The sequence below is a fragment of the Podarcis liolepis genome, assembly GCF_965112155.1.
Source record: "Podarcis liolepis genome assembly, chromosome: 3".
Lineage (NCBI taxonomy): Eukaryota > Metazoa > Chordata > Lepidosauria > Squamata > Lacertidae > Podarcis > Podarcis liolepis.
Genome location: NC_139557.1, coordinates 111,420,788 through 111,445,913, shown reverse-complemented (window position 1 = coordinate 111,445,913; position 25,126 = coordinate 111,420,788). Strand labels below are relative to the sequence as shown.

At 45.0% G+C, this 25,126-nt stretch overlaps 1 long non-coding RNA gene across 1 annotated transcript in view; it reads left to right on the top strand.

The window, feature by feature from the left end:
- Positions 1–392: 392 nt before the first annotated feature.
- Positions 393–25,126, top strand: part of LOC310702843 — a 39,224-nt gene continuing 14,490 nt past the window's right edge. The window contains exons 1-3 of the long non-coding RNA XR_014523682.1: positions 393–550; positions 2,351–2,421; positions 3,801–4,291. This is a non-coding gene — a long non-coding RNA (uncharacterized lncRNA). The remainder of the gene's footprint in view (positions 551–2,350; positions 2,422–3,800; positions 4,292–25,126) is intronic.

The following is a 25,126-nucleotide window of genomic DNA, read 5'->3' as shown; positions in this document are numbered from 1 at the left end:
ATTTCCTTAAGAATGGAGAGGTTTGATCTTCTTGCAGTCCATGGGACTCTCAAGAGTCTCCTCCAGCACCATAATTCAAAAGCATCAATTCTTCGGCGATCAGCCTTCTTTATGGTCCAGCTCTCACTTCCATACATCACTACTGGGAAAACCATAGCTTTAACTATTACGGACCTTTGTTGGCAAGGTGATGTTCTACAAGCTCACCCTCCCCCCAAACAGCATTCTCCTCCTTTTCATTTATTTCCCAAGTAGGGAAACAATAGGAGCATCACTGCTTCCCACAACCTGGTGGGTTATTAAACTACTACTCCCATCATTACATGCCCATTGATTGTGTTGGCTGGGTGTTCTGCCAAAGGTTCTGGAAGCCTAAAGCAATAGTTCTTAGAATTCAGCAAGACTATGGAAACCACCAAAGTTTTAACAGGTTTTATTTAAAGGATGAGGGAAATAAAGAAAGAAGAAATGGACAACGTCTTATCATCCCATATGTTGCCAGAGAATTGTCTTCCCTTCCTGGGCAGGCAAAGGGTCAAACTTCTGACAGGTGAGAGGTACAGCACAGGCGTCAACAGCAAGGTCTGCACTGAGATTCCTGCTTGTCGTAGGTGGGCTTGATCTTTGATCTGGGAGTGCTGGCGACACTTGACCACTTGGGCTTAGGGTCACCTTCCCATGACCTTGTCTATGTCTGGCAAGGTCAGGGGAGCAGTCATAACAAGTGGTGGATTGCAAAGGGTGTGGTGGCTGAGATCTTCCCGTGCTGAGCCAGTGTCTTGTGGCTAACATGGGGACCCAGTTGTCCTTATCTCTAAAGGGCACATGACCCCTCATACCAACTGCACTGGCTCCCAGTGGAATACAGGGTCAGGTTTAAGGTGCTGGTTTTGACCTTTAAAGCCCTATGCGGCCTAGGACCCTCGTACCTATGGGACCGCCTCTCCTGGTGGGCCTTAAGGTCCACAAATGACAACATTTTGGAGGTCCCAAGTCACAAGGTGGTTAGATTGGTCTCAACTAGGGCCAGGGCCTTTTCAGTACTGGCCCCGACTTGGTGGAATGCCCTGTCACAAGAGACCAGGGCCCTGAGCGATTTGACATCTTTCCGCAGGGCCTGCAAGACAGAGCTGTTCTGCCTGGCCTTTGTTTTGGACTCAGTCTGACCCTTATGTTTTCCCTCCCCTTATGGTTTTGATCTATGGGCTACTATTAAAATGAGGGTACATTTTAAATTGTATTTTAACCTGTATTTTAATAATGCTTTAACCTGTATTTTAATTGTTTTTATTGCAATTTTACTGGTGTTAGCCACCCTAAGCCTGGCTCTGGCTGGGGAGGGCGGGGTATAAATAAAAATTATTATTATTATTATTATTATTATTATTATTATTAATATCATCTCATTTCTCCATTCACCTGGCCTTTCTATAAGAAGTGCTGATTCTAGCAAGCTGTCATGAACTCATACGAAGCTCTACTCTCCAAGCTGACTGACTGCACCTCTCCAGGATTTCAGACAGATTTCAAATGTCACTGAGATGGCCTTACCATACAAGCGAATGGACTCAAAAACCAGCTTCGGGGGGGGGGGAGTGCATGATTTATTATCTTGGATATTTAAGATCAGATGCTAATTTCCAAAGATGATTACTATACACTACATATTAAAATGCTGGTTTTTTTTAAAGTTGCACTTCAGCAGTTTAGGCAACTGACAGCAATCAAACAGCACATTAATTTGTACTGTTGGCTCTAGGGTGAGACGATGCCATTTGTTTGGGGCTTTTGGGCGCAACACAACAGTCATTATTACTCTATGAGCTAAGCTACTCAACACTTCTACACAGGGAGAAGAAGCGGCTTCCTTATCCTATCAAAGCAGCAGGGGATTCTAGGTACATTAGGCAGAATGCAATTACCCAACTTGGACTGAGGCCAGGGCACGGGAGATAATATCTTCCTTCTTTGGGAGAACCACGCGGGACCCATAATGATGATGTTTTATCAAGATCATGGATTTGTGCTTTTTTTGCATGCAAAAGTCAGGACTTCACAGCTAAGGAAGTTTTCTCTCTCCAGATAAGAGGATCACTGTGCATAAGAAAAGGCACGTATTTCTTTTAATAAAGGAGAAATTAATTTGTTTGCATTGTGTTTCTGGTTGCATTGATGCCACCTATATGCTACAAAACCAGGCTTTCAAATGAGGCAGATGTTCAAGACACCCCGTGCTCTTCAGAGATGAATAAATTGTTTCCCTAGCAACAGAAACTTATGCAAACTCTGGAAATATCTTTCCTCTGCTTCAGGTTCCCGTTTTTCATTTAATGCTTCATGTGCTTATTAGCCTCTTAGGTGGAACAGCCACAGAGCAAGTTTCGAAAAGGGAAGCTCAACAGAACGGAATAAACAAAGCAGGTGTGTTTCTGGAACTTCAGTCTATCAACATCAATTATGTATTGAGAAAATTAACTCACTAGAATGTATCTTTTCCCTTTCAAGCATTCTTCACAGTTCTGTCAAAACAGCGAAGCCAATGATTTAGCAAAGTGGCTTTGTATGTTTATAAGCAAATGCATTTCATAGAATCATTGAATTGCAGAGGGCCATCTTCCTGATGTTTGGTTGGAATCTACTTTCTTATAACTTGAAGACATTGCTTTGGATCCTACCCTCTGGAGAAAAAGAAAACAAGCTTGCTCCATCCTCCATGTGACAGCCCTTAAGATATTTGAAGATGGCTATCATAACTCCTCTCAATTTCCTCTTTACCAGACTAAACATACCCAACTCCTTCAACCATTCCTCATAAGGCTTGGTTTCCAGACCCTTAATCATCTTGGTTGCACTCCTCTTCACACATTCCAGTTTATCAATATCCTTGATAAATTGTGTTGCCCAGAACTGGACACAGTATTCCAGGTGTAGTCTGGCCAAGGCAGAATAGAGAGGTGCTATGACTTCCCTTGAACGGGACAGCAGACTTGCTAAGACCCCTAGATCCTTTTCACATGTACTACTGGCAATCTGGTTGTTTCCCATCTTATATTTGTGCAGCTATTTCTTCCTGTCGAAGTGTAGAACCTTACATTTGTCACCACTGAAATCTGTTTTGTTAGTTTTGGCCAATTCTCCAATCTGTTAAGGTAATCTTGAATCCTGATTCTGTCTTCAGCCACGTTAGCTAACCCTCCTAATTTGGTGTTATCTGCAAATTTGATATCCCCTCAATACTTTTATCCAAATCATTTATAAAGACATTAACAACAACAGAACCCTGTGACACCCTACTTGTCACTTTCCCCCAGGATGATGAGTAATCATTAGTAAGCACTTTGGGGCCTTGCTCAGTCCACCAGCTACAAATCCAGATCAAGATGCACTACATTCAAAGCATTCCTATGATCTACCAAGCTTGTAACTGTTAAAAAATGAGATTCATCTGGCATGACTTACTCATAAAGGGAGCGTGTGTGTGTGTGTGTGTGTGTGTGTATACCTGAGAAGAGAGGATAGGAGAAGCATTGTAGACAATTAAGGAGCACTCCAGCTTAATGGTGAGGAGATTGTGTTGAGCTTACAGCACAATGGACATCTGTGGCATTCCAGCTTGAGAGAAACAAAGCAAGATGGTTAAGGAAAGCTGTTTCCAGCCATGCAAGTGTCATGATCCCTGATAAGATATGACATTTTTCAAGGACCATTTCCAGCTGTGGAAAGTGCTTACATGTCTTCTCATGTCATGTCCATGACCAGCTCCAATGCAAGGCTCTCCCCTCCCTTTTTTCTTTTTGCAGGAGAGACTGGCAGGAAGACCGGGGTAGCTGCAGACAGAGAGGAGCAAATCCTGTTCTGAGTTGAGTCCAAACAAATCTCACATCTTCCCTGCCTATGATTGCCCCTTCAGACTTGCTCAACGCCCTCCATGGTGCAATCACACCATTCTGAATGGCCATGCATTCCCTTCTGCTTTGTCTCTGCAAACCCTGAGCTATTGTACAGAAGACAGTGGAACTGACATATTGGTTCTACTGTGTGGGGATCCCAATTAATTTTTTTTCAAGCCCCAGTAAAGCAGGGGGTGTCTGGGAGAGTAAGAGCAAAGGTCTATTAATTGTACTAGCTACATTGCCATTTGGCACCCTTTTCTTTGTGATGTGGAAGGCATTCAGGGATGACTTGGACAGGAGGCAGGAGAAAAGCTTCGAGCGAGGTGCACCTTGAAGTTGATAATGCAGGAATCCATGGCCAAAACTTCCCATCTTTCTTCAGGCAAAGCTCCTATTGAGTAAGTGCGCAGTAATTGAATGAAAGCTGAATTCCTGCTGTACTGAACAGAGTTGATAGAGGACTTCCAGATTACACAGCTCAATTTTCGGCGTCTTTTTGCAAAGGCCCGCTGTGAAGCAATTAGTGGGGGCCCTTCGGTGCTGTGGTGCAAAGGAGGAGCAATGTGCATCTCGTCTCCCTCTAATCTGATCATGCTCTTTTCGGGGGTGTGGGGATAAAGCAATGCTGCTTTGTCACATTCCTTTCTATTTTGATATACAGTGGTACCTCGGGTTACAGACGCTTCAGGTTACAGACTCTGCTAACCCAGAAATAGTACCTTGGGTTAAGAACTTTGCTTCAGGATGAGAACAGAAATTGCGCTCCTGCGGTGCGGCAGCAGCGGGAGGCCCCATTAGCTAAAGTGGTGCTTCAGGTTAAGGACAGTTTCAGGTTAAGAACGGACCTCCGGAACGAATTAAGTTCTTAACCCAAGTTACCACTGTATATGCTCAAAGTCGCTCAGGGGGCAGATTTGCTGTCATCATCTCAAGCATTCAACAAACCCAATATGCGCTTGAGGCATGGTTTTCATGTGCTGGCCCCACACTCCCTACTTCACTCTGATCTTTATGCATTTAGTGCAGGTGAGGGGAACTTCATATAGCCAGTGAGCAGGATCCCAATCACCCACATGGGTCAGGTTCTACAAATGGGTGGAGATTGTCACTTGTCAATCACTTGACATCACAGGACCTGCTTTTGCCTCTTTGGACCTGGGTGAAAAAGGCTGAAACGTTCAGCTAAATGGCCTTTGATGTCTTCTTGCCACTGGAAGTTCTTCATTTTCAGGGTTCCTATTGTGTGGGTGGTGCTGTGGGTTAAACCACAGAGCCTAGGACTTGCTGATCAGAAGGTCGGTGGTTCGAATCCCCGCGAAGGGGTGAGCTCCCATTGCTTGGTCCCTGCTCCTGCCAACCAAGCAGTTCGAAAGCACGTCAAAGTGCAAGTAGATAAATAGGTACCACTCCGGCGGGAAGGTTCTCCAGAAGCGGCTTAGTCATGCTGGCCACATGACCCGGAAGCTGTACGCCAGCTCCCTCAGCCAATAAAGCGAGATGAGCGCTGCAACCCCAGAGTCGGCCATGACTGGACCTAATGGTCAGGGGTTCCTTTACCTTTGCTATTGTGCAGAGGCTTCTGAAGTTGTTCAGCTCAGGTGATGCAGGGGACATTGTGGGTGAAGCCCGCACATGCACCCCTTGGCTCTTAACACATGATCAGGCTGACCACCTGAAAAGAGCTCATGGCTCCAAGTGCAATGCTGTACTTTCTGCCCGCTCCCTCCTATTCCAGAGGAGTAAATGGCAAATGTTGTGAAGTGTCTCCCCGCAATCTGCCTCCTCTAATTTGCTGGTGGGTGAGTTTTCACCCCTAGATCTACCAGTTAATTCTGATCTACCTTCTGACTACCACTGATGTATTAAAAAGCCGACAAGAGCAAAGGCCAGGCAAGTGGGTGGGTGCTGTTGGTAATGGGGATTGACTTCCATATCAGTCTTTGACCAGTGCTAACTCTGCCTTTGAGAAGCTTGTCACCAGCAATGTAACATGAACATGTGAGACTAAATTCAGATTGCCCCCAATGCACAGCTTGTTCCGCCCCAAAAGGTGGATGATAACAAGAATGCTGCCTGCCTGATTAAACTGAGCAAACATGACATGGGAGTCATAACAGAGCCGTATCTATGCACCATCAAGCTGTCACTTTGATAAAACGACTTCTTCCTCAACACCTCCATGTGCCTGAGCACCATTATGATTAGCCGCACTAAATCTCTATCATGGTGCTTGTGCTGGTCTAAGTGGAGCATTTTCATATTTCCACAACTACGGCCCTTGCTTTTAACTTGGCCGTTGGGGTGACGAACCGTTCAAATCGCAGAGAGCTCTAAAACCCATGGGGGTTTCTTATGTACAGTATCTGTCTGAAACCATACGTTTTTGTTATTGTAGCATGGCAAAAAATATAAATATTTTGATGCAACATAAGGCTCAGCCAGATGAAACTAAACCCTTTAGATGCAGCGGTTCTCAACCTGTGGGTCCCCAGATGTTGTTGGACTACAACTCCCATCATCCCTGAGCTCTGGCCTTGCTTGCTGGGATGATGGGGTTTGTAGTTCAACAACATGCTTGGCAGGGGGTTTTCCTGCTTGGCAGGGGGTTGGACTCGATGGCCCTTGTGGTCTCTTCCAACTCTATGATTCTATGATTCTAACATCTGGGGACCCACAGGTTGAGAAAGGCTGCTTTAGAGCAAGGTCACAGTCTAGAACAAGCCACCTCCTGACCCATTATGAACTGGTACAGCAGCAAAGTCAGAGAGACAGACATTGTTCAAATGATCTTCTCTTATAAAGGAGCAAACAGCTACTTGGGTCTCATCAGAAGCCTTTGCGCCAAGGGTCTTTTCATAAGGAATATTCCAAACCTCTTGATTGGTTGATTGGCTGTTTCCATGCACAGAAAATAAGGTGTTTCAGCCTTTTCCAAGACAATGCATATACACATTCTGTGATCACAGATTGGGGGTGGGGTGGGGTTGTAGTCTAACAACATCTGGGGGTTGGGGAAGGCCAAAGAAGATGCAGCACGGCGAACCAGATACATCAAATTGGGTAGCTTTTGTATATATAATAATTTGTGCCCATGCATCATAGAATCATAGAATCATAGAATCATAGAATCATAGAATCATAGAATCATAGAATCATAGAGTTGGAAGAGACCACAAGGGCCATCGAGTCCAACCCCCTGCCAAGCAGGAAACACCATCAGAGCACTCCTGACATATGATTGTCAAGCCTCTGCTTAAAGACCTCCAAAGAAGGAGACTCCACCACATTCCTTGGCAGCAAATTCCACTGTCAAACAGCTCTTACTATCAGGAAGTTCTTCCTAATGTTTAGGAAGATCGATGCACATGTGTAAGAAAGAGCTTATCACCACTTATCTAAAACAAAGTAAGCATTACATTATGTACCCGGTGTTGCCCAGGAATTCTTAGGACCCCCTAAATGCTGAGATAGTGTGATTCATTCCTAGGGCTGTGCTGACTTCAGGTATCACCTGCAGACTGCAGGTATCATTCTCTGCTCACCACTTTGCTGGGAACAGGCTGTCACAGTCGAGGGGACATTTGAAAGCCCAGGTGGTGCAACGGACGTGACTCTTAGGTTTGTACAGCAAGCTACATCCGACTCCATGCAAGACAGCAGAAGTTTCTGTGCTCTTTCTTCCTCTCCAATGATTCCGACTCAACATCAGGAAGAACTTTCTGGCACTAAGAGCTGTTTGACGTTGGAACAGTCACGCTCAGGAGGTTGTGGACTCTCCTTCCCTGGAAGATTTTAAGCAGAGGTTGGATGGCCATCTGTCATGGATGCTTTAGCTGAGATTCCTGCATTGCAGGCGGTTGGACTAGATGTCCCCTGGAGTCATCTATTATGGGTCTATTATTTCATTCATAGTCAGTCTTCACTTCCTAGGGTTGAAGACCTTCACAAACTGTGCACAGAAAGGATTTGGCTTAAAATACATGCCTTTTTGTAATTGATTAATGTTTTTTAAAATACAAATCACTGTTTTCATTAACTTCTTGTTATTAAAACCAATCGGCTGCATATTCCATTTTTATTTTTTGTTTTGGCAGAAATGAGTTATGGAACCTTACTTTTTTCCCCTGTGCAGCAGCTGAGAGGGAAAAAAAGCAGTTTTCCAAAAGCTGCAGTGATTAATTGTCATTCAATTATTTCCTGACTATGTTCAAATTAGAAAATAGGCTGGCTTAGATCAATGAGTATAAAATTCACCCAGCTATGTCTTCAAGCCAGGAACATTCCTGATGATGATAAAGAGGAGAAGATCAATGACATCAACTGGTCCATCTTCCTGCAACAGGCAGCCTGTAGGCCAGAAGTGACCCGTGAAGCAATTTAATCTGTTCCCTCCCTGCAGCCCTATTACATTTAAATCTCTTTTAAGGAAAAGGATATCTTGCTGATATGCAGCACCAACTACTACAGAGTCTGGCGATATTTAAAAGGAGATTGGCTATACAGCAGCATTCTCTTTTGGCCCATAAGCCACCACTGATGAAGAGCGGAGGGGAACAGTTCTCTAATTCAGACATACTGTTGGTTTTGATCCCCTTCAATTCTGGTAGGAAATCTGGATTTAAAATTTGCTGATTTGTTTTGAACTGGTGAGAAATGAGACCTGCTGTTGTGATTCATTCTATTCTCTTGTTATGGTGATTTGAAATACTATTTTGACATCAAGTTTGAGTCTGCCTTTAGCATTTTTAGTCCTAGGCATCGGTATTAATTTGTGAGGAGGTCTCCATGGTGCAAACACACCAGCAGAAGCTCTGGATTGGCTCCATTGGTAGCTTTGCACTGTGCTGACATCCCTGCTGGCTTGCCCCTCCCTGTAAGCTACAACAACCCACATTCCAAGGAGATAGTGTAGTGGCTCCATCCCAGCTGGTGACCCATTTCGGATGCATCTGTTGTTGAAGGGGATGCTTTTCAAGTCTGTAGCCCAATGACACCATTGGGGATGTGATGTTCCACTTACTCAGACTGAGTCCAGTTTGAACACAGATTAATTTCAAATGTCATTTTGGAAGTGTATGAATTCCAAATACCTGGTGGTGGGGTGTATCCTCCATATCAATCTGTTTTATATGGAACCATTCAGAACCAGATGTTCAAGTCTATTATTTCAATAGCCATCATGTGCTGAGGACCTTTTCAGAGGACCTAATTCTTAGATGACCAGGCCTTCATCTGTCCATTGAAGGTCTGAGGTTTAAGGAGAAGGACCTAGGTGAGCATATGAACAGGGCTCCTATTAGTGGTAATGATCGCTGTGATCAGCATCGGGTGGCAAATTTCCTGGGTAGGCTGGCATGAATATTCTAATTCCAGTTAATTGCCATCAGTCATAATTGGGAAAGGAAATGGCTGTCTGAATCCCGTATTGAAAAATGATGTCAGGTGATGACTATGGAATGCATGGGAGGTAAACGAGATGAGCCGTTTCAGGTGATGATAATTGAACAGAAACGAGCAACTGAAGATGAGTGACAGAGGATGATGTATGCTGAGTAGGCAGAAGAAGATAAATAATGTGCAGTGAACTTTGCTAATCAGCTGGGAATCAGAAAAGAAAATTATTCTAGGGCATATTTGTAGGGAGTGTATCTGCACTATGAATAACTCTGCCTGGGAAATACAATGATAGACAGATACAAATTCCACAAAGGAAATGAATGTGCTATTCTACTCTTGGTGACTATAGTCACTCTAAGGGACGAGGAAGGAGATTGTAGGAATCATTGGAGGCTTATGCAATGTGTGATCGGCTGAGTCTCCTAGACCAATCCGTGCACTTTGGCTTATTTTACAGAAGAAATGGAAATAGGCCTGTACGTATGGGTTTGTGCGGAGCTGCAAAATTAGCGGTGTGCACCAAGCACAAGATTCAGATTGAACATGGGTTCAGCACTTTGAAACAGAATCTGCCTCAATCCAGAGTGCTCTGTAAGATGCCCAAACTGGCAGTGGGTCCATCTGAGTCCCTCTTCCTCTCAGTCTCTTGGCTGTTACAGACTCCTCCAATTCACTGATCCCTTATTCCAAGTCATTCTCCAACCCTGCTTCTTCTGGTGCCCACTCATCAGTTGACCCACCACTTCTCAGTGTCCAGCTGGTCCCTGGCAGTAAGTAGGGGAGGTTGGTGACTCTAGGTAATGGAACATGTTGGAAAACAGCTTTTATTTATTTATTTATTTCATGCCTGCCCTTCACCTTAAGGTTCCAGGGTGGATTACAGCATTAGACCGCAATATATTCTTATTCTTATCTTCTTCCTTCTTCTTCTTCTTCTTCTTCTTCTTCTTCTTCTTCTTCTTCTTCTTCTTCTTCTTCTTCATTCAATTTATACACTGCCCTATACCTGAAGGAGTATCTCTATTCCCATCGTTCAGCCCAGACACTGAGGTCCAGCTCTGAGGGCCTTCTGGCGGTTCCCTCACTGAGAGAAGTGAGGTTACAGGGAACCAGGCAGAGGGCCTTCTTGGTAGTGGTGTCCACCCTGTGGAATGCCCTCCCACCAGATGTCAAGGAAATAAATATCTGACTTTTAGAAGACATCTGAAGGCAGCCCTGTTTAGGAAAGTTTTTAATGTTTGATGTTTTGTTGTGTTTTTAATATCCTGTTGGAAGCCACCCAGAGTGGCTGGGGAGGCCTGGCCAGATGAGCGGGATATAAGTAAATAATAATAATAATAATAATAATAATAATAATAATAATAATAATAATAATATAACAAGCAATTTAAAATAAGGCGGGTCCTAAAAACATACACATCAATTGTCAAAAACCAGGGTAAAGAGGAATGTCTTCAGCCTTCTCTGAAAGCTATATAATGAAGGTTCCAGACACATATCTTTGCAGAGGCCATTCCACAGCCTAGGGGCTGCCACAATGAATGCCCTCTTCCAGGTTGCCATGCCCCAAACCTCTGAGGGTGGAGTAACTACCAAGAGGGCCTTCTTCTACCAATCTCAGTACCTAACAGGGTGTGTTGTGAAGAAGGTGACACTTCACATATTTGGGGTCTGAGTCATTTGGGCTTTAAACACCAATGTGAGCACCTTCAATGAGGCCCAGAAACAAACTGGCAATGTCTGTTGCTCTTTTAAAACAGGGATTATATGAGATCTAAATGGAACCTCAGCCAGTAAAATGGCTGCTGGAGTTTAGACCAACTGAAGTTTCTGTGTCATTTTCAAAGGTAGTGCCACATAGGGGAGGAGGAAGGGGGGTGCAGTAGGGGGGGTCCACCCCGGGTGTCACTACTGAGGGGGGTGACAAAATGTTGGGTGGCACTCACCGTGGGGCCTGCAGTGTGCCCAAGCCACACGTTTCTCCTGGGAGTGACGTGGTAGCTTGGGCATCCACAGGCTCCACGCTGCCCCAGATTGTCTGTCCACCACCTCCCCCTCAGCTGTAGGGCGGCTGAGAGGGAGGAGGCAGACAGACTCCTCAGAGGCCCAATAGAGCGTCCTATCCCCGCTTGCCCTGCCCCGCAGGCGGCTGGCCCCTCCTCTGGGCATGTGATGGCCTGGGATTCGGACTCGGATGCTGAACCCGAGGGATCCCAGCCTGCACAGGATTCCCCGCCTCCAGAACCAGCTGAGCCGGGGCTGGGGCTTGAGCCTGAAGGGTCCTCACCTGTGCTGGATCCTCAGGTGCAGGAATCAGCTGAGTCTGCTCTGGCTCCTGAGGTGATGGAGGACCCATTGCCTGCAGGTGCTCCACTCTCAGCCCCGTCAGAGGAAGCTGAGGTTGCCTGTGGGTCCAGTAACCCTCCAGCCTCTCCTGAGCTGCAGAGGCTCAGGGCAGAGAGGCGGAGGGAACTAAGTTCCCACAGGAGGAGTGCTCGCCTCCAGGGCAGGAGAGGCGAGTCACCAGAGGATCGGGGCCGCCCTATGCCATGGGGCAGGTAAAAGCCGGCCAGCCCCAGTCCCAAGTTGTGGGTGCAATATTGTTGGTTGCTAATTCCTGCCTGAACCCTGCCCTGCTTTCCTGCCTGAGCTCCTGACCAGCCCTGGCTCCCTGCTTGCAAGCCTGTTCCTGACTTCACCCGGCTCCCTGCCCTGCACCCAGCTTCAGCTACTACGGACTGCCTCCACGTTGCACCTTCGACCATGGAACAGACTTGGACCTCGCCTCTCGGGTAACCCATGGGACCAGCACAGGGCACACGCACCGCCCCTGGTGCCTGATTGGCTTAGAACCATAGAATCATAGAGTTGGAAGAGACCACAAGGGCCATCGAGTCCAACCCCCTGCCAAGCAGGAAACACCATCAGAGCACTCCTGACATATAGTTGTCAAGCCTCTGCTTAAAGACCTCCAAAGTAGGAGACTCCACCACACTCCTTGGCAGCACTGTCGAACAGCTCTTACTGTCAGGAAGTTCTCCCTAATGTTTAGGTGGAATCTTCTTTCTTGTAGTTTGGATCCATTGCTCCATGTCCGCTTCTCTGGAGCAGCAGAAAACAACCTTTCTCCCTCCTCTATATGACATCCTTTTATATATTTGAACATGGCTATCATATCACCCCTTAACCTCTTCTTCTCCAGGCTAAACATGCCCAGCTCCCTTAGCCGTTCCTCATAAAGCATCGTTTCCAGGCCTTTGACCATTTTGGTTGCCCTCCTCTGGACATGTTCCAGTTTGTCAGTGTCCTTCTTGAACTGTGGTGCCCAGAACTGGACACAGTACTCCAGGTGAGGTCTGACCAGAGCAGAATACAGACTTGCTCCACCGCTGGCCCCACATAGAACACATCACCAGAACATGGAGTACAGTGGCCAAGTCATGTCTGACCCCAAAGGGCTCATAGTTGGAGAACCAACTGGTAATAAGGCACTGCTAGCCACTAGGCACCCCTGAGCTTCCAACGACAGGAACTACAAGGCCATTTTGCATTTCCAAGCTATATCCGTGGGTTGTGGGATGAGCACTGAGGATGAAGCCTTAGGCACACATATTACACAAATATGATGTAACAGCTTGAGGATTCCAGTGGCTCAGTTACTGTAGAGCATTGGCGGCAGCGCAGCTAATCAGGAAGTTTCACGATGTTGTCAGCCCAACCTTGTGATTGGTTGCCTATCCACAGTTGGCGATGCAGCTGTAAAATACAATACGACTAAGCAAAGTGAAGTGATTAAAAAGTTTGGGGGATTAAATGAAAAGTAAAAACCTCAGCGCTTTGGCTTTGTGATTTGCTGCCTAAAAGGCGTGTTGGAAATGAATGCTTCTCTCACATTCTCTATGAAATTGACTGAAATGGAACATGATTCTAGTGAGTTCTGAAGTGATTAAAATGTTCTCTCTCATAGCGATTGATTAAATACAAAGTAAACCTCAGCTTTGTAATTTGCTGCATCTGTGTGCATCTCTGGCCCAGAAGAGATCAGCTAACAGCCCCTCACAGCCCACAGTGTGAGGCAGAGGCATTTGCATTAGAATCCGCGTTCCATTTCATATTTCTCTCTAGGAGAGATTGCAATAATTGGAATGCCATTGCACATCCCGGTGCTCGCTAGTTAATTAACATCCCCTGGGGCTTCCTTGCACCGCAAGCTCATTGCCACATAGCATCTCAGGGACTGCAGTATACTTCCTGCTGTGCATGCAGTGTGGCAGATACAGTGGTACCTCGGGTTAAGTACTTAATTTGTTCCGGAGGTCCGCAAATGTGGTCCATTCTAGCTATTTAGGGACATTGTGGGGAATTTAAAATGGCAGCCAGTTATTGATGCCACTCATTGGGAGCCCAACGATGTACAGTGGTAACTCAGGTTAAGAGCTTAATTCGTTCTGGGGGTCTGTTCTTAACCTGAAACTGTTCTTAACCTGAGGTACCACTTTAGCTAATGGGGCCTCCTGCTGCCGCCATGCCACCGCCGCGCAATTTCTGTTCTCATCCTGAAGCAAAGTTCTTAACCCAAGGTACTATTTCTGGGTTAGTGGAGTCTGTAACCTGAAGCGTATGTAACTTGAAGCGTATGTAACCCGAGGTACTACTGTACAATGCAACGATGCCCGTGAGTTCGAGGTGCTGGATCCATGTTTTGTGCTTTATAAAGGCAGCTTAATAATAATAATAGTAATAATAATAACAACAATAATTTATTATTTATACCCCGCCCATCTGGATGGGTCTCCCCAGCCACCCAGGGCGGCTTCCAACAAAGTATTAAAATACAGTGGTCTGTTAAACATTAAAAGCTTCCCTGAACAGGGCTGCCTTCAGATGTCTTCTAAAACTCTGGTAGTTATTTTTCTCTTTGACATCTGGTGGGAGGGCATTCCTCAGGGCAGGTGCCACTACCGAGAAGACCCTCTGCCTGGTTCCCTGTAATTTGGCTTCTCACAGTGAGGGAACCACCAGAAGGCCCTTGGCGCTGGACCTCAGTGTCTGGGCAGAACGATGGGGGTGGAGACGCTCCTTCAGATATACTGGACCGAGGCCGTTTAGGGCTTTAAAGGTCAGACCAACACTTTGAATTGTGCTCGGAAACGTGCTGGGAGCCAATGTAGGTCTTTCAAGACTGGTGTTATGTGATCTCGGCAGCCGCTCCCAGTCACCAGTCTAGCTGCCGCATTCTGGATTAGTTGTAGTTTCTGGGTCACCTTCAAAAGTAGCCCCACATAGAGCGCATTGCAGTAATCCAAGCGAGAGATAACTAGAAGGAGCTTATACCATTGGTCCACATCATTCAATATTTTCTACACTAGCTATCAGTGGTTCCCCAGGGAGACATGAAGAACTGTATCTAGGCATTTCTGCTTGCAAATCAGATACTCTACCACTGAGCTGTGGCCTTTTCTAGTTTAGCAGAACAAAGGAGTGTGATAGTTTGGTGCCTAGAGGAAGTTTCTAGGGAGGGCTGCCTACTGCATAACAATGGCCACACAGAAGGACCATGGCTCACTAGTAGAATCCATGCTCTAGATGAACAGTTTTCATCCCAGTATGTTTCCGAGCACAATTCAAAGTGTTGGTGCTGACCTTTAAAGCCCTAAATGGCCTCGGTCCAGTATATCTGAAGGAGCGTCTCCACCCCCATCATTGTGCCTGGACACTGAGGTCCAGCGCCGAGGGCCTTCTGGCGGTTCCCTCACTGCGAGAAGCCAAGTTACAGGGAACCAGGTAGAGGGCCTTCTTGGTAGTGGCACCCGTCATGTGGAACACCCTCCCATCAATGTCAAAGAGGAAAACAACTATATGACGTTTAGAAAACATATGAATGCAGCCCTGTTTAGGGACGTTTTTAATGACTGATGTTTTAATGTATTTTTAATCTTTGTTGGAAGCCGCCCAGAGTGGCTGGGGAAACCCAGCCAGATGGGCGGGGTACAAATAATAAATTATTATTATTATTATTATTACTTTTGATGATGGCTCCTGGGATCAAGGAGCAAATTTTCATCTGCATTTGGATGCAGTTGGACACTGTTTTGAATCAAGATGGCAGACAGAACCTTTCAAATCTGTGTTAATTTCAACCAAATTTTGAGTATTTGTTCCTTAGATCAAGGAGCAGGGTTTTTTTTGTCTATGTTTGGATGCCATTGGATGCCATTTTGAATCAAGATGGTGGGGTTTTGGCCTTTCAGAATTGTTGGAGGCCACCCAGAGTGACTGGGGCAACCCAGCCAGATGGGTGGGGTATAAATAAATAAATAAATGCACATGACTATTGCTGGAGTAAAGGTTTCCATATCAAATATATACTGTGCTTCTTGAGACGCCTTTACCAGAGCTGAACGCTATTCTCCAAGAAAAAAAGTTCTCACTAACGTCTCTGGCAGGAAGGCCAAATGACCTCCCATGGCTAACTCATAATAAGATCCCATTAATGGAGCCCAGCATGGCGTTGGCATCCTTTGCAATGAGACCAATAATGCTGACTCATATTCAGCTCATCATCTGCTGTCTTGTTACCTCCAGACAGATGGCTGCAAATTGTGCCCAGTTCTTGCATGCATTTTCTCCTTTAGGTTTACCATCTTTCCAGCTTCCTGGTTTTTTTCCTCTCCCCCCTCCCCCTCCCCCTTTAACAGAGCACATTTATTAGGCTGAATGGTTCTGCTATCTGCGGGGCTGTGATTAATTCTACCTTGTGGTTCACCTGGGGATGGAGCGGAAGGGAGGTTTTTAACAAAGCTCCTTGGTTTCCAGTGAAAGGCAGAATTCCACCACTACAAAAAAGCCTGACTTCGACAGATTTTCACCCCACTATGATTTCCCTTTGGATGGTTGCTTTCCTTTCCTTCAGATTACAAGACAGATCTGACAATATTTATCCCAGCACCATTTGTTTACAAAGATGGGTGCCTGGAGCTTATGATTTGCAGTCTCCTGACAGGTGCAAGAATGTGTGTGTGCGTGTGTGTGTGTGTGTCAACTTTTCTTTCTGGACCTCTGCAATTATTATTTTTATCTGAAGGCTCTTTTGCGGGAGAAATAAAACAGCTCACATCAAGCAACACATCTTTTAACTTTAGTCAGGTTATACCTAGGCAATTGGAGAACACTGGTGTCTGTCGGGGTTTTTGATGGAGTTTATCCTGCATGGTGTATATTTTGTGGTGTTTTTCATGACATTTGTTTTGGACTCAGACTCTGAGGAGTCTATTTTTGTATTGATTTATTGAATTTCTTAGGTCTTTTGCTATTGTAACTCACTTTGGGAGATGGATGGATGTGTGAAGCGATGTGTATACAGTGATACCTTGGTTTAAGAACAGCTTAGTTTAAGAACAACTTGGATTAAGAACGCTGCAAACCCGGAAGTAGGTGTTTTGGTTTGTGAACTTTGCCTTGGAAGCAGAACATGTTCCACTTTCTGTGGAGTGTGTTCCATTTGTAAATTGAGTCCCCCGCTGCTATGGGAAAGCACGCCTTGGTTTAAGAAGGCTTTGGTTTAAGAATGGACTTCCAGAACAGATTAAGTTCATAAACCAAGGTAGGTAAGGTAAAGGGACCCCTGACCAGTCCAGTCATGACCGACTCTGGGGTTGCGGCGCTCATCTCGCTTTATTGGCCGAGGGTGCCGGCGTACAGCTTCCGGGTCATGTGGCCAGCATGACTAAGCCGCTTCTGGCGAACCAGATCAGCGCACGGAAATGCCGTTTACCTTCCCGCCGGAGCGGTACCTATTTATCTACTTGCACTTTGACGTGCTTTCAAACTGCTAGGTTGGCAGGAGCAGGGGCCGAGCAACGGGAGCTCACCCCGTCGCGGGGATTCGAACCGCCGACCTTCTGATTGGCAAGTCCTAGGCTCTGTGGTGTAACCCACAGCGCCACCCGCGTCCCCCATAAACCAAGGTACCACTGTATATTATAACCCAAGGTAAGGTTAGCTAAGAGACTGCTCTGTCCCCCCCCCCAGCTGTCACCTCAAAGGAGATGTTGTGAAATATTCCATATGATCTAGTGGTACACCTTACATGACCTAGAAACCGAGCCTTGAGTGAAGGGCTAAAGTTCAGTGGTTAGAGCATCTGCCTTATAGGCAAAGATTTCTCCAGGACTTTAAACAGCAACATGAGCACCTTTAAAAACTCTTATTGGCATATATATATATTTCTAACATAATAAAGTATATTAACGGATGCCAAATAAAGCAAACAAAATTAAAAGTAGAAAGGGAGATCTAGAACTAAAAATACAGGAACAAATTTTCATACTGAACATAATAAATTAACATCACAGGATTCCAAGTAAACACAGGGACAAGGTTTACATCATCTTCTACTTTATTACTCCCGTACATTATAAAAAAGACATAATGTCTTTATCGAGAAATGATGAGCACATTTAATTGGGCCCTGAAATTAAATTGGCGCCCAATTCAGCTGTTTTAGAAAAAGGGGTTATAATAGTTCTAAAGGCAACCACAGCTGCATTTTGGACCAGCTGAAGTTTCCAATACGACCTTTCGGCGTATGGTCAAAGCCTCCCTTCAGAAACCCCTTTAATGGGGAACCCTGGTATCGCCACCGCAAAGAGGAAGATGGACTAAAGGATTCCGCCCAAGGCCTGATACCGCCAAAGTTGTGACGTTTTGCTATGGGAAAGGCGAAACCTGCCAATGCAGGGAAATTCCTTTCCGGCCCTTTAACAGCGACCTTATTGTAGCAGCGCCCGCATACCTGTGAAGAAAAGTTAACCTGCAAAACCTATGAAGAAAAGTTAACCTGCAAAGGAAGACATTAACTGAGGGTGGGTAGGGTGGGAGAAGCTCTGGAGCCAAGTGAGGATTCCCAGGTAAGATCCTTTCTCTATTGTGTGGGCAGGTAATCCCTCCCCCTACCTGGCCTGGTCTCCTTGGCAACGCTTCCCCCAGGTGGGATTGGACAACTGACTGAGGTAGGCGGGGACCTCCAGGTATCCCACCTGAGGGAAGGCAAACCAAGCCTATGCTGATGGAGCCGCTCCAGATCTAGGGGCTGCGCGCGTCCACGCAAAGGGCGCCCCCCGTTTTAAGCGGGGAGCGGTCATTCCGTATTAGTTAACAGATATAACAGATACAAAAAATGCTATGGGGAAAAAAACATTATGGGGGTGGGGGAAGCTCCCAAGGCAATCTGCCATTGATTTCTGAGGCCCTCCTTCATGTGCCTCCTCCTCGAGAGGTCCGAAGGGTAGCAACACAAGAACAGGCCTTCTCTGCAGTGGTTCCCTGTCTAAGGAATGCTCTCCCCAGGGAAGTTCGCCTGGTGCCTTCATTACACACCTTTAGGCACCAGTGAAAAACATTCCTTTTTAACCAGGCCTTTGGTAGATCTTATTGACATCCAACACCCTTTTAGAATATGGCTTGTGGGGGGGTATTGGGTTACTGCTTTTGGTTTGATTTTATATGTTATGGTGTTGTTGTGAACCGCCCAGGGTGGTGTATAAGATGAATAAATAAATAAAATAAATCATTTTTGGATTCTGCTATACAGTGCCATCTGCTGCCACATTTTTATAACACATTTTTAACGTTATAAATTGACCTGTGTAGCTGAGTCCTTCCGGTTTCTCCTTTTCCCAGTGTGAAGTTCAGTTCTCTACATGCCCACATCCATTTGCGATTATTAGTCTTATAATTTAGTCCCCATTAAAAAAAATAAAATCTTTTTTGTGAGGGGGCATGGATTACTTTGCTGGAAAACTGTATTGTAAAATCGAGAGGGTTGGCAGTGTTTCGGTTTGCATGTTGCTTGGGGAAGTGCAAATTATGTTGGTTCTCCTTGAATGCCAACTGAACCAAATCTCTGCGTTTGAAGCAAGGCACACTCATCTGCATGAGCTGGGCCAGCTGGCACAAAACTACTGAAAATTGCAGTGAACAGGAAGCCATTTCCAACACACATGAAAAGGAACAGAAAACAAGGTTTTCTCCATTTCTGGCTCAAGCCTGCAGAAGACCAGTGTTCTGGGGAGAAGCTGAGACATGGAAAATGCGAAGGACAAGTGGCTTTCAGTAAGTTAGTGACTGTGGCATAGAGTAGAAATTTTATAGCACCCTAGGAGGATTATTTTTCATTTTGGTAACTAGCCTTCATTGGGTTAGATTGCCCCTCTTGGCTGTTGTCATTCTGAGGATATGATAGCTAATTAGGAAGGAAATAGACAGTGTCTCCTCTGCGGCTTCTTTCTTCTACTTCATATTTTGAAAAGTTGTTTGTCAGTTTGCTATACATTAAAATAGCTATACATTAAAATAGCTCACAGAATAAAATCAAGATATAAAACCACAAATGCATAGTAAAAATAAAAACAAACACCCAATAGCTGACACCCCTGAAAACACATTTTAAAAGGGCATAGAATGTATATCAGATCAACCAAAGGCCTGGTTAAAAAGGAATGTTTTTGCCTGGCACCTAAAGGTATATAATGAAGACACCAGGAGAACTTCCCTGGGGAGAGCATTCCACAGACTGGGAGCCACTGCAGAGAAGACCCCGTTCTCGTGTTGCCACACTCTGGACCTCTTGAGGCGGAGGCACACGAAGAAGGGCCTCAGAAGGCCCTTCAGGGTCCAGGTAGGTTCATATGGAAAGAGGCAGCCCTTGAGGTATTGTGGTTCTGAACCATTTAACGCTTTATAAGTCAAAACCAGCACCTTGAATTGTATACCTGTATACCTGAAGGAGCGTCTCCATCCACCCCCATCGTTCAGCCCAGACACTGAGATCCAGCACCAAGGGCCTTCTGGTGGTTCCCTCATTGCGAGAAGTGAGGTTAACAGGGAACCAGACAGACGGCCTTCTCGGTAGTGGTGCCCGCCCTGTGGAATGCCCTCCCTTCAGATGCGAAGGAAATAAGCAGCTATCTTCTCTTTAAAAGACATCTGAAGGCAGCTCTGTTTAGGGAAGTTTTTAATATTTAATGCTGTATTGTTTTTAACACTTGATTGGAAGCCGCCCAAAGTGGCTGGGGAAACTCAGCCAGATGGGCGGGGTATAAATAATAAATTATTATTATTATTATTATTATTATTATTATTATTATTATTATTATTATTATTATTATTATTATTAGAATTGGGCCCAGAAATTGGTAGCCAGTGCCATCGGACCAGGATCGGTGTAATATGCTCAAACGGTCTTGCTCCGGTGAGCAACCTGGCCTTTGAATTCTGCACCAGCTGAAGTTTCTGAACTGTCTTCAGAGGCAGCCCTTTGTATAGCGCATTGAACTAATCCAGCCTTGAGGTTACCAGAGCATAGACAATGGTAGTTTGGCTATCCCTGTCCAGATAGGGGCATAGCTGGGCCACCAGCCGAAGCTGATGGAAGAAGAAGAAGAAGAAGAAGAAGAGTTTGGATTTGATATCCCGCCTTTCTCTCCCTTTAAGGAGTCTCAAAGCGGCTGACATTCTCCTTTCCCTTCCTCCCCCACAACACACACTCTGTGAGGTGAGTGGGGCTGAGAGACTTCACAGAAGTGTGACTGGCCCAAGGTCACCCAGCAGCTGCATGTGGAGGAGCGGAGACTCAAACCCGGTTCCCCAGATTACGAGACTACTGCTCTTAACCACTACACCACACTGGCTCTCCGGGCTATTGGTCTGTTCAGAGGTTATAATTATAATTATTCCCATCAGAACACTGTGCTTGGCCATCTGTGTTTAAACATCTCTGCCCACCCTGTTCAATGCCCTCTTAATTTTTGCTACTGTGTCTGGTGGGGCCTTGGAGTGGGCAGAAAAATTTGCTGGGAGGGCTGAGGGTTACCCATCTCGGTTTTATGGCACCAGCACCAAGCCAACTGTATATCTCCCCACTCCCTCTGGTTTGCATAATGTCTAGTCTGATGAAGAGTCTTGGAAGTGTGAAAGCTTTCTGACATCTCTGTGACATTTTGGTTCATCCTCACAGAGGATTCACTGTATCTTGAGGATCTTGCATTCATCGTTGAGCCCTGGCCAATGAATACAGATACACAGTTCTGAATATGAACTCTTATTTTCACATGCTCATTGGAAGTACTTGCTCAGCTACAAGTGCATTGATTGTATGGTTCTCCAGCAGGCAATTAGCAGTACTTTAATTACAAAGATGCAATGTATTTGAAGTTGGCAATCTTATTTTTTGCACTTTGTTCTCTCCTCTAGTAGTCTACCCACCCCCAGTTAATGAGTTTCTCGAAACCTTCCCTTAATAAGTTCCTGTTTAGTTTGCCCTCAGAGATCCGACACTAATTTCGACTTTTCAAAATGCAAAAATTGTCATGTCTGTTCCTTGCAAGCTAACTGACCTGCTGATTACAGATGAAAAGAAATGTGGACCCAGTGCATTCATCACCTTAATTAATTTAATTGCTTCATTAAGATGGCCTGCGCCAGCATACTGGATGGAAAGACACACCACTTGCGGCAGAACGTCTTGCCGAAATCATAACACAGCCATTGTATATTAATTTATGAACTTCCAAATTAAAAGGAATGATTAGACAAATACAAATATTATTATGCGGAGAGCTTCAGGGCTCTCTGAATTCTGAGAGAATTTGGGGACTCTAATAATTGGATCATTATAAAGTGGCTGCAATTCAGTGCATAAACACAGCTCGTGGGCTGACCAGAATAGGAAACTCCATCGATCCCATCCCTTATCCTTGGAACTGGGCTCTGATGCTGTTGAAGCTGCAAGTGAGGACAAACTCCACTTGCACAGTGGTACCTCGGGTTACATACACTTCAGGTTACATACGCTTCAGGTTACAGACTCCGCTAACCCAGAAATAGTACCTTGGGTTAAGAACTTTGCTTCAGGATGAGAACAGAAATCGTGTGGTGGCGGCACAGCGGCAGCGGGAAGCCCCATTAGCTAAAGTGGTGCTTCAGGATAAGAACAGTTTCAGGTTAAGAACAGACCTCCAGAACGAATTAAGTTCTTAACCCAAGGTACCACTGTGCATCGTTGGGCTCCCAATGAGTGGCATCAATAACTGGCTGCCATTTTAAATTCCCCACAATGTCCCAGAATACCTGGAATGGACCACATTTGCACCATACATTTCATTATCATCACCATTTTATTTGGATGCCACCTTTCCGTATTTTAAATCACGTTCAAGGAGGCTTACAACAAGAAAGTATTTCCATGATTACAAAAGTAGCAATAAAGAATAATTACATATAAAAGTTTAAATCAAAACAAAACAAAACCATAAGCTCTGAAAATGAAGAGACAGAAAATTAATATCAGTAACAGCAGCAAAATAACCCATCAAAATTTCACAACCCAAGAGTCTCTTCAGCAGTCTCAGCTTTCGTAGCTGGAGTCAGTCACCCATTCAAAGCATGACGATACTACTTCAAGCAGTCATGTTGTTGTTGTTTAGGCGTTTAGGCGTGTCCAACTCTTTGTGACCCCATGGACCAGAGCACGCCAGGCACTCCTGTCTTCCACTGCCTCCCGCAGTTTGATCAGACTCATGTTTGTAGCTTCGAGAACACTGTCCAACCATCTCGTCCTCTGTCGCCCCCTTCTCCTTGTGCCCTCCATCTTTCCCAACATCAGGGTCTTTTCCAAGGAATCTTCTCTTCTCATGAGGTGGCCAAAGTATTGGAGCCTCAGCAGTCATGGATTCCCTCAAAGAATTATGGGAACTGTAGCATGTTAAGTGTGTTGAGAGAGTTATTAGGAGACCCCACTTTCTTCCCATAGAGCTACAATTTCTAGAGTCCTCCGGGAAGAGGGATTGCTTGCTTTGTCAAAATAAAAGAAAAAGAAAAAATAATAATAAAGAAAAAGAAAGAAAAAAGAGGGATTTCCACTCTGGGAATTGTAGCTCTGTGAGGGCAATACAGGCCTCCTAATATCCATGTCTTGTTCTGGGTTTTTTCCTCCCCCCCCCCCCATGAATTTCCAAGGTTGCAGAATGAACACAATATTGTGCTAGCAGATGTCCTTGTTTGGTCTTCTGCTAGTGGACATAGTTAGCTGAATCCTTCCCCATCTTTCTTCCTCATGGTGTATATAGGCTTGCCATATTGCAGGAAAATTCCCGGCATGTCCTGGTTGTCAGGTGTAAAAATGGCGTGGGGGACTTTGGTGAATCCGCAAAATGTCAGGGAAAACCCAGGTGTATGGCAAGGCGATGAGAAGAGTAGTGGAAGCAGCTCAGAACGCTTAAAACCACTATTTTAGGGTTAGCCCCCCCCCCCAAAAAAATAGCTCAGCAATTTGGGTTTGTTCCCAAAAACAGCTCGACAACTTTGTGGGTGTCAGGAATTTTGCTTTTTGAAATCTGGCACCACTGGATGTATGTGAATTTCTTAACGTTGTTATTTTGTTTTTGTTTTTTTACTGTTTGTCGATTTGCTTTGTTTATAGTTGGCATTTTTAATTACTGCTTTTTTAAAAAAAAAAGGACTTGTGCTTTTTATCTTTGCATACTGATTCACGAAAAGCTCTCCAATTTGCACACCTCTAAATTCAGCCTACCAATCAGCCCTCAGTCTCCAGCATTGCAAATTACTACTCACTTTTGTCATATAATGGTATCATTTTCTCACTGGATACCAGAAGCACTTGAAATGATGGCATGTTTCCAAAAATGGAGGGAGGGGAGGATTTGTATATAAAAAAAAAATTAAAAAAGAGAAGAAATTTGAATGTCTTTGGCAAAGAAAGAGAAGACTGTAATTTTACTTTCTACCTCAGCAGAATACTCGAGAAGCGGTGTCAGGAAATTTCACTATCCTTCTCTATAAAGTTCTATTATCTAAAGAATAATAATCAGAGGCAATGAGAAATATATGCATGGAAGAGCCCTGAAAATTCATATGGAATGGCATCAGGAAATTACTGATGGAAGATTTTCTTCCTGGCAGAGCAGCACACTATGGCCAAACTTCAGCGGGGCCAAAAAAGTTCACTAATTACTAAAATGCAAGGGAAAAAACTTATGTGAGTTTGGAGAGTCATCTGCTATGGAGGCTTTCTGTTGAGATTCCTTTCTTGGACTACATGACCCTCGGAGTCCATTCCACCTCCACAATTCTATGATCCCATGAATCCATGAACATCTATAAACTGGGCAACAGATAAGGGCATAAGATGAGTGCTGGATTAGGCCAATGGCCCATCAAGTCCAATATCCTGCTCTCATTGTGGCCAACAAGATGCCTGTGGGAACCCTGAAAGCAGGGTCTGAGCGCAGCAGAATTCTACCCACTTTTGATTCCCAGCAACTGGAATTCAGGGCAGGGCCAGATTTAGGTCTGATGATGCCCTAAGCTACTGAATGAGGCCCTTTATATGTCCAGCTGTCCTTTGTCAACAACAAATTGCCGCTGGTTTTTTGTGTTGGATATATGCTAGATGGTAATTTATGGACCTAATTGTTGCGCAGAGGTAAATGAATCAAAGCAGAGTCTTCTTCATAAACAGAATAAAACTTTTACTTGAGGAAAATAAAGTTGCTCATTAACAGCATAGTTAAAGAGCATACACAGAGTGCTCATAGCAGCTATCGGACTCTTCACAGAGGCACAGTCGTAGTTACAGTCGTACCTCCTTTCGCGTCCGGGATCCGTTCCGGATCTTCTCTCTTCGGAAGATCAATCCAAATGGAGACCCAAGGAGAGAGTTCCCTCACAACTCTACTCGTTCTCAGCTTCAGCTTCCCAGGTCTTGCTCGTCTGTGCATTCTCAAAATACACTAACCACTGTCTTTCTATCTAAGTTC